This window comes from Centroberyx gerrardi, chromosome 11 (genome assembly GCF_048128805.1).
Source record: "Centroberyx gerrardi isolate f3 chromosome 11, fCenGer3.hap1.cur.20231027, whole genome shotgun sequence".
Classification (NCBI taxonomy): domain Eukaryota; kingdom Metazoa; phylum Chordata; class Actinopteri; order Beryciformes; family Berycidae; genus Centroberyx; species Centroberyx gerrardi.
In genome coordinates this window covers 14,963,268-14,973,343 of record NC_136007.1, presented here as the reverse complement: position 1 = coordinate 14,973,343, position 10,076 = coordinate 14,963,268, and positions in this window count along the sequence as shown.

Below are 10,076 nucleotides of genomic sequence, written 5' to 3'. Positions count from 1 at the left end.
TGAGCGCTGTAAAGACCCCGGCGGTCTGATCACTGTCTTTCAGCACAACTCATTTCACCTCAAAGCTCCTTATGGAGGTTAGGCAATTCAAACCCTCTACAGGAAGGTCACACTCTCTTTCTTTTCCTGCACTCTCTCTCTAAATACACTCCCTTTCTGTCCTATTTTCTGCTGCTTTCTCTCACAATTGCTTCCATCCTCAATTTATCCCTTTCTTGTTTCCACTTACTCTTGCTCACCCTTGTTTAAAAGACGAGGACAAAGAAGAAGAAGAAGAAGAAGAAGAAGAAGAAGAAGAGAGGGAAATGGGAGACAAAGATGGTCTTACCTGCACTTGTCTCTCCCACCACTTCTAAACCTTGCAGTGCTCATATTCTCCTCTGTAGACACACACACACACACACACACACACACACACACACACACACACACACACACACAGGTTTAAATTCAGTGTGAACGGAGCCACTGAAAGCCATTTCTGAAATTGCTTTGTAATCAAGTCTAATCACGGTTAGCACTGCTGCTGGGCTTCATCCTCGGTAAAGTCGCAGCACCCTGAAGGTCACATGTAACACAGTGTCAAACAATACAAACACCTTATGTGAGCACTATGGTTTTTTTTTAACACATTTGTAACACCTGAACAAGAAGTTCATAAGCGGTACACATAAATACAGATTAAATCTTCATGCACCTTCTGAAGGTGTTTACTTAATACTCGTGACATTTGTGACATAGCAGTGGAAAAGTGTGTCAATTTATTGCCATTTTTATCTTTGGAAGGTTTTCATGATTTGAACTTCAACTCAGATAATACGTAAGGAGCACATGGTCATCTTGTCTACCATTGAAATCCAGTAAAGCAGTAATGTGAGATCTTAGCAGGAAACCATAACAACTATTTGCAACACACACACACACACACACACACACACACACACACACACACACACTAACCCTTTCCAAAATGGATATATAGCATTTTGACTTGAAACCCTTCAAATACAACACAGACGAATGAATAGGCTGGACCTACAGGCTTTTTGTTCAAATCACATATGGACATCCTGGTCTAGCAGGGTTAAAGAGAAATAATTACAGCCTTTAGCACCAGGAAGACCAAACCTGGTCGACTGACTGCTGTTTTGAATTTTAGAATTATAAATTATATATAATTATAAATATCTCAGCTTTCAAAATGTCCCTCTGTGACTTTTCCTAAACACAATTTTGTACAACCCAGTGTTTCAAGATTTTCAAAATCATGCAAGGAAATAGTAGTTATAATCATATTTACCTCATTCAATTGACAACTTCTTGGCTTTGTCTTTGATCCCCCAAATCCATAGGCATGTCTAGTGTTAGATATTGTATTACTTTGGCCTAGGACAGTTTGGCTTGTATTTGTGAAATCTGTTTCTATAGCAACAAGGAAGAGACCTTGTATATTGAGATGTGTTTAGACTGCACATCAACATCCTCCTTTCACTTAGTGCTTGGGCAACATCTTTATTTATCTAGAACAGCACTGAACAAGAGGTGACTTCTCCTATTAGCTATAGCATATAGGCTACCTGCCCTTTCCAGAAAAAACATGATAACTTAAGGAATGACACTCAATTTAAGAACCCATATGTTGTCTCTATGGTTTGGGACACATTTGTGTGTAGGAACCATCACTCTCTCAAATTCAATTTTGATGCCATCAACCCAAAATCTCCAAAATCTGGAGCTGCTCCATAGACAGTGAGTGGGAGAGGGATTTAATGGACCCCTAGAAAGATTGAGTTTTTATTTCCTAAGTTTCTAAAGAAAGCAAAAGGTGAAACAACATCATCCATCATTCCAGTAGCCTAGGCCTACCTGTCTCTGTGTGTTTCTCCTGCGGTGTCCGGAAGAAGCGGCAGACCCCTTGCGCACAGATGACGGAGATCTCCAGGGGGGAATCCAGGGAAGCGAGCTGCTTTCCTACGGCGAGTCCCGTTGTTTGACTGTTTATTCTAGTTTTTTCCTTCACTCTGCTCTCACTTGTTCCCCTTCTCAGTGCCAAGTCCCAGGACCTGCTCTGGACTTAAAGCGTAACATCGGATCAAGCTATTATCCCAGGTTGGTTAACAACCGAGTGAGAAAGTATTATCTTATTCATGAATGGACATGTCTGTTTATTGAATATCACCGTGACGCATGGTATTTGTTGCATTAAAGCCTGCTTTGTATGTTCACAAATAATCCTTCACTTTCTTAATAGTATGGAATGCATGGGGTGCTCTGCTTTACTGTATGCTATCCCATGTAAATTCACTTAAACCTCTAATTTCTTCTTAAAAGCAAATATCTCTGGGTAGCTGCCAGTCCCATACTGAAGAATAATAATCAAACATACTGTATTTGAATTGTTTTTGTTTGTTTGTTGGTTGGTTTCTGGTCAGTTTGAAAGCTCTGGCTGTTTTGCCTGAAATGACATGGCAGTTGAAAGCATGTGATGTCTTGTGAATGGACTTAAATATTAAATTATTATATTATTATAATATAATTATGTAATATATTATATAACATCTTCAAGTTGAACTATGTAGGCATTCATCAGTGCAGTAAGTCAGCTAATAACAATGACCTAGCACTCAGACTTCAAAACAAAAAGGGTTTACCTATGGCAGATAAGCAAGCATGTTAATTATTTAATTAGTTATTGAATTAGTTAATTCAAAATCAGTAGCTGATGTGTAAATACAGAAGGCAATATAATGATCCCAGCCTGTCACCCTTTCCTCAGTACTTAATGTTGCCAAATTCAGGAATGGGAAACTTAACCCTAAAGGCCAAAATGACTAAAATCTATCTAAAATAAATATATGTATTTTATACTGTAGAACTCCATTTAGTGGCTAATGTCTGAAATGAAGGGAATGAAGTCACAGACTGGTGCATATAATTGCAGACCTCTGTCACCAGTCACCAGTTAGTGTGATTTATTTATTTTTACAAAAGTTAAACACACAATTATGCTCATTTACCACACCTGAATTCGTTAACAACACTGACAAGTTTTTTTTTATTAACCATTTTCACAGTCAAAAACAGTATAACACTGACGAGTATTTATTTTATTAAACTAGAGTGTCTACTTCACTCACCTTTATTGTTTTATTCTTCACTTAGATGGTTGGAAAGTATGAAAGGAGACAGAGAGGGAGAGAAAGCTCTGTGATCCAGTCCCAGGCCGGTGGGGGCTCACATGTGCTTCCAGAGGCGGAGAGGTGACTGTTGCCGGGCACAGCAAGTATTAATATTGGTGGTTGATGGAATTGAACCCGACCCAACTGTCTGAACGGCCAGTGATCAAAAGATTACATCTAAAGAGGGCCATTAGTTGGCATTAGTTGGATAGTCCAATGTTGTGTTGATACTACAATATTACAACTATCGGGTGACATAAAATAGATGTTTAACAAAGTGTCACTTGCCTATACATATCTACAGACTATATGACACTAACCCTAACCTTAGCCTAACCCAACCTTAACCATAACCTGACCTTCATCATTAACCACAAACCTTAGATTAACCCTAGCCCAGACACTGAATATCTATAGACTATTTTTTAGTTAAGAGTATCACTTGAAACTCATTAGACCTTTTAGTGGCACATTATAGTCACTTGATAGGAAGTTGGGGATCAATATTAGACTATCCAAATAAAGTGTGACTCATTAGTTTTCTACCTTTACTATGTATTTCAATGGCATTTCTGTTACACCTATTTTTCTTTTAGCTTAGACAGTCACAGAAATGAATACATAAACAGAAATCATAATTTAAAAGTAGGATTCAAACTCAAAGTCTAGGAAATCTGAACTTCTGTAAAGCAATCATGTTATTTTTACACATAAGCTTAAATAACCTTTCACCTTAAGGTTCTTAACCCGTTAATAGTTCCATTTGGGTCCGAAATAATAAAAAAATGTACCTCTGAAACACCCATACTGTTGAGAGTGTAGTGGACCAGAGTGTCATCACCATCTCATAAAATGTTCAGCTCTCTCCCCTGGCCCCTCTTTCGCCTCATAATCAGGATTTAAAGTAATCTTTATGCCATCTAAAGCCTGATTAATTTTGCCAATCCTACAATGCGTGCATATGTGTGTGCAGTGGTAGTGGTGGTGGTAATAGTAGTTGGGACACACAGCCAGAAATCTGTAAGATTCCTAGATCCACAAGTAGACTGCTTTGACACTGAACTTATCGAAATGTAAATTCTGAACATATTTCTATAACTTTTCTACAATATTTTGAACATTTATGATTTTCTCAAAACTTCTCTAGCCATAGTAAACACAATTTTCAAATTTTATGACTTTTCCATGACTGTAGGAGCCTTGGTAGGAGTCTAATGTATGGTGATGGTTTGGTGTGACAGCCTCGAAGCTGCAGCAGTGGAGTGAAGGATCCTGTAGGAAAAATTGTCTGTAAACCATCGGTACCAACTCTATAAGGTAGTGAGCCAAAGATATTATGACTCTGGTGTTAGATACATGATAAAACACGCAAATGACTACGGACAAAACTCATGTACAGTTGCTTTGCTTCTTTTTATTCATTTCTTTACTTCTCCAATGTACAGTAGTGTTATTGGAAGATAAGATGACAAAAAGGCACAAATTCACAATAAAAGAAAGAAAAACAGGAGACAAGTCAACAGGAGTGAGAGAGAGAGAGAGAGAGAGAGAAAGAGAGAGAGAGATAGAGAGAGAGAGAAAACGATTTTAAAAACAGTTTGGGGTTCTGGAATCATTTGGTTTCATATTCTGATTATAAATTGAGGAATCTAACAACGAGATATCTATGAGATTGTCTCTTTTAAACCATTGATCTCTCACAAGTTTGTAAAGGTACAGTATCTTCAGGCTCTTAAAACGGACCTACTGTCTTGTGTTTTTGAACAACCATATCTGCCTAATTGCTTTTGCCTTCCTTCTAGCTATAAACCCCAACCCTCAAGCACCAGGTGGAAGCTGCTCCCAAATGTAGAATCATTCCCCCGATCCCCATCGCTAACCGCAGGAGGGCAAAATCCAACGCGAACCGAGGCTCAACTTCAGGCCGGCACCATCAGCTAATTATGCGGATCAATGAACTGACCCAAGCTGCCATTATTGTTCCTTTTCAGTGAGAGAAGTGAGTGTAGTTCAGAGACTGACGACAGAGGTACAACAACATTCAGAACAAAAATATATTTATACACTGTCCTGCCAATGAGACGTGGTCGCTGTGAGGCAGGGAGGTGAGAAGCAGAGAAAGTAGTCTGGGGTTTTTGCTTTTCTTTTCATTTCTTCTCTCAACTGAGCAGAAAATCTAACATCTAAAATCTACAAGCCACACAGCAACTCAGCTCTTTACTGTTTTCTGTCTGACTGGCCAAGTCAGAACAGGATAGCTGAGTTGTACCACACAACTATATGGATAAATATCCAGAAATATTTCACAGATACAGCATTAATTGCTGGAGTATCCCTAAAATGGGTACCAAAATCATCTATAATATATAGGAATGCCCTTTTTTTGCCCATATACCTCACATTATTTCTCAAAATTCCTTTCCAGGATTAAATTTCCGCATGGCTACTGTCCTATAACTGTAGTCGACTCACAATAATACCTCAGTGATAGCAACTTTCTCAGTGGTGGACTGTGTAATGCCTAAAGTTTAGCTATAGGATCTGAGCATTGAGCGTCAACAGGGTGTGCTGTAGGCTTGGCAGGACAGTCTGATCTATATATATGTGTTCATCTACATTAATTTATATACTATTTACAATATCAATACATACAGTACATCCACAAATCTCCATGATTCAGTTGGTAGCCCGTGTCATCACAGACGCTGAGTAAGATGCTTGATGGAGATAAAGAGAGATAGAGAGAGGTGGAGTGGTTGGACTTCCAGGGCCAGCGTTTTGTTTAAAGAGAAGGCAACAGAAAATGGCTCGCAACAATGGTTTATAAACTCGGTTTGACAGATATACAAGAAAATGAAAAAAAAAGCCCCCCAAAAAAAGAAATATCACCACTGTTGATGTTCCACTGAAGCAAACCACCACTGAGGCTAAAACTATGATGCTTGAATGACGGGTAATAACTCCCCGAGCAGGTTTTTTTTTTTTTCATGGACATACTGTATTGGCTACTGTGCTTGGGAATGCATAGGCTAACCATGGTACAAGGTCACTGCTCCGATGCTACCTTGTGACATGGTCTATTAAATAATGTTCGTCAGCAGTTACAGTGTGTGATGTCATGCAGGTGGGCAAAGACACCAAGGACTGGTACTGGCTGTTCACTAAGACTAGCTAGATTTGTTACGCTAAGCCATAAACTTAACCTTGAACATAGTTGTTGGAAATCAACGTCTGCCTTCTTAAGAATTTTGCCAAATTCACCCATTGATGGTGAAACGGTGATAGGTGACTGATCACAACTGAAGGGGCCCTGGAAGAAATAAAGTCACTGCTGCACTTTAAAGAAAAAAAAAAATCCATCCTAATTCTATGAGTATAACTTAAGGGAACCTTGGGTGAACCCTAACAAATAAATAAATACATAAAAGTTATTTATTTGATATCATTTGTTTGGCTCTGTGGAATAGCCTACACAGCATGAGATTAGACTGAAATTAGACATGAAATTAGATGATTATGTACTGTAATTTGCAAAAGTTCGATTCTTCTCCAGACTGAGCCAAATTGATCACAAATCGAGCTGACACCCTCATACTAGTGGAGAAAGCTACTAAGGTCAGACTGATATATTGGTTTGTCAATACATCAGGCTGATATATATATATAGGCTATAGGCCTTCTATTAAAACTGGATATCAGCCTGTCATGTCGTCCACCTCTGATATGATGGATTTGATGCAGTGTGTCTCATTACATATTTATTTTATAGCTGATCAACAGTTGCCGATGGGAAGCCCTTCACTGGAACTGATACTCATGCAACATTTTGATCAGATTCCACACAAGTATGCATGACTATGTTTTTAGTAAAACAACAATAATAATAATACTAATAAGAATTGTTGTTGTTGTCGTTGTTGTTGTTGTTGTTGTTGTTGTTGTTATAGTTTTAGTTTTAGTGTCCCATGATGAAAATGCTGTTAAAGAGGTCCTGTTTTCCACTCTGCCAAGAATATAATTCTGGGGGAAACAGTGAATACTTGCAAATATTTCGTTTTTGTTTTGCATGAATATGATCAAATTTGAGGATATCGAATATCAGCAAAAAAAATAGATGCTTGTGGCAGCTTCGATCCACAAATATAGGTATGGACCTTCAAAAACTCTTGTTGGTCAAACCCTAGTAGCTCCAGTGGCTATAGCTTGGCTTCCTCCACTTGCCACCTCACACTTGTGAAGGGCTTGTGATGAGAACAGCAAAGTTCAGAGAGATACAAGAATTATCATCGTCTCAATCATCTCCCTGGTGTTTTTTGGCCATGAAAGCTCCAGTTTGCTTTTGTACAATCCAGACTTATTAACTAGAGGTTGCCCTAAATTAACACTGCTCCCTTTTAAAACTATCTGTTGCTTGCTCTTTAAAGTGTTAATACGATTAAGAGATGTGGCGGAGGAGAAGTAAGGAAAGGATGGAACAGAGGATATTAAAGACAATCGAGGACGAAGGAGGGCAAACAGACATGAACAAGTGTGAGTAGGACCTTGCCTGATCGCAGAGCCTGCAGCTATCGCTCCTCCAGCTCCATCACCTCCTCCCTGCCTTACCCAGCCAGCGTCAGATCACTCCAAAGACACGCTACATCACACACACATACACTCATGCATATACCTACACGCCACACTACTACAAGAAAACAGACTTCAAACTCCAACTTGCCCCGTCCGAACAGAATCATTAGTTTATGAATAATTAATCTCCAACAACTTTCTCCCTCCTTGCCCTTCAGCTCGGGCTCTACTTTACTAAGACTGTTCTCAGGTCGGGAGCAAACAGTAGAGTAGGATAGACTTGCAACGATAAAGAAGAGACCAAAGTGTCATGGTAGTTATTGCTATCGCTGGATAATACTGTTTATCCATAAGAGGTGAAAGAATGGGTGACAGGGCAAGAACGGATGAGGATCATTTAAAAATAGTTAAGCTGCACCCACTAAAGAACAATTTATCTGACTAGAGCCAGAGGGAGGCGTGGTCTATCCATGTTTAAACTCATGGCCCTCAGCACCAGCAACAGAGCTGGAAGGATGTGAAGAGTCTGTAGACTGAAAGACTGCCAGACATAAAAAAGACTCACACTCATTTATGGCTGTTCTAGTTCTAGGTCTACATTTTTCCATTTCGGTGTAATAAAGTTTTACGGTGTGTGTGTGTGTGTGTGTGTGTGTGTGTGTGTGTGTGTATGTGTTTTCATTCAGATGTGATCTTCAATTACTGCAATTTCAAGCAGTCTGTTCGAATGCTCTGATCAAATTGAGGAGCTGACTTGTTGGCAGAAGAAATGATCTGGAGAAAGAAAAGTGGAAGATATGTCTGGAAAACCTACACGACCAACAGACACTACAGAAACACACACACACACTCACACACGTACACACATACACACAAACTCACAGAGCAGCAAGAAAGCCAAGGGATGCCTTAACACATGGGGGAAACACTGGGGAAATATCCTATCTGGTAGGCCAGGAGTCTAGCGGAGACACGATCAGTCATCACTAACACTCTCAACACAATCCCAACCTTACAGCTGCGGTTTGTGGAGTTGCGATTTGATTTGAGCAACAAAAGGAAATGCCGCAAAAAGCATGACAAGAATGGAGAGAGGGAGGTGTAACTATGACAAATCGGGAAAATAAAAAAAGAAACAAAAAAACAAAAAAACCCAAACAGAACAGTCACAAGATCAAAATGCAACACTGAGCAGATACAGCTTGGTCTGGAAAAAAAACATCCACAGACAAACTTACAGACAAAATCATTTTAAAAACCCTGTTTATATATATATATATCTCAGTACAATTACTCAGCTCCCCAATATATACTGTATATATACACCTGTGGGATATCTTAAATAGAAATAAATCCTAAATTGCAGAGATAAATTACACTAGTCTCTGTAGTTTAGAATAGTTTGGAGAGAGAGAGAGAGAGAGAGAGAGAGAGAGAGAGAGAGAGAGAGCAAGAGAGAGAGAGAGAGAGAGAGCAAGAGAGAGAGAGAGAGAGGACTGACTGACATCTTACAGGATCTATAGTGTTGCTACTGGAGGCTTCAGAGCAGTTGGTAAGATGGCGGGACTGGATGGGTAACAAGGAGAGGGGTGGGGTTTGGGGAGGAGGGTGGGTTTAGGGGGTTGGCAGGAATAGATCAGCTGAACTGGGAATTTACTGGGTCCAGGTCCCTGAAAACCAGATTGTACCAAGGAGAGGGTTTGGACCAGCTGGTCAGATGTTGTGTCAGTTGGGACAGAAGGAGGATGTGAATCCGCTGGTGTCTGGGTATACTGGTCTGATCTAGAGAGAGAGAGAGCGAGAGAGAGAGAGAGAGAGAGGGAGGGAGAGAGAGAGAAAGAGAGAGAGACAGAGACAGAGAGAGAGGACAGAATATCAAATATAACTCTTGTTCTGACGATGCACAAATCATGCGAAAACATCAAACAATAAAACAAGGGGCACCTAATGTCCTGCCATAATCATCATGACATGTTAAACATAACCAGTTATACCAATGAGGTAATGCATTAATTGGCAAATATTTCCATGTCAAGATACTTGTCTTCGCATAACACATGGGCGGTATTAGTACTATACTATAAGAAAATCTATTTTTCCTCATTAATATGCTAATTTATGCAGCAAGTTGCTCCAAAATGTAATCACATCATCTGCTCTATAGGAAACCTGTGAAGTTTCTATCATATATTGTTGAATTATTGGGTTCACAAGAATGTGTCTACACAGAGACAGACAGACAGACAAATTGATTGACAGACAGGCGGACAGACAGATGCCATCATGACATGGTGGAGGGACATAAAAACATATCAAGGAACGATGCAG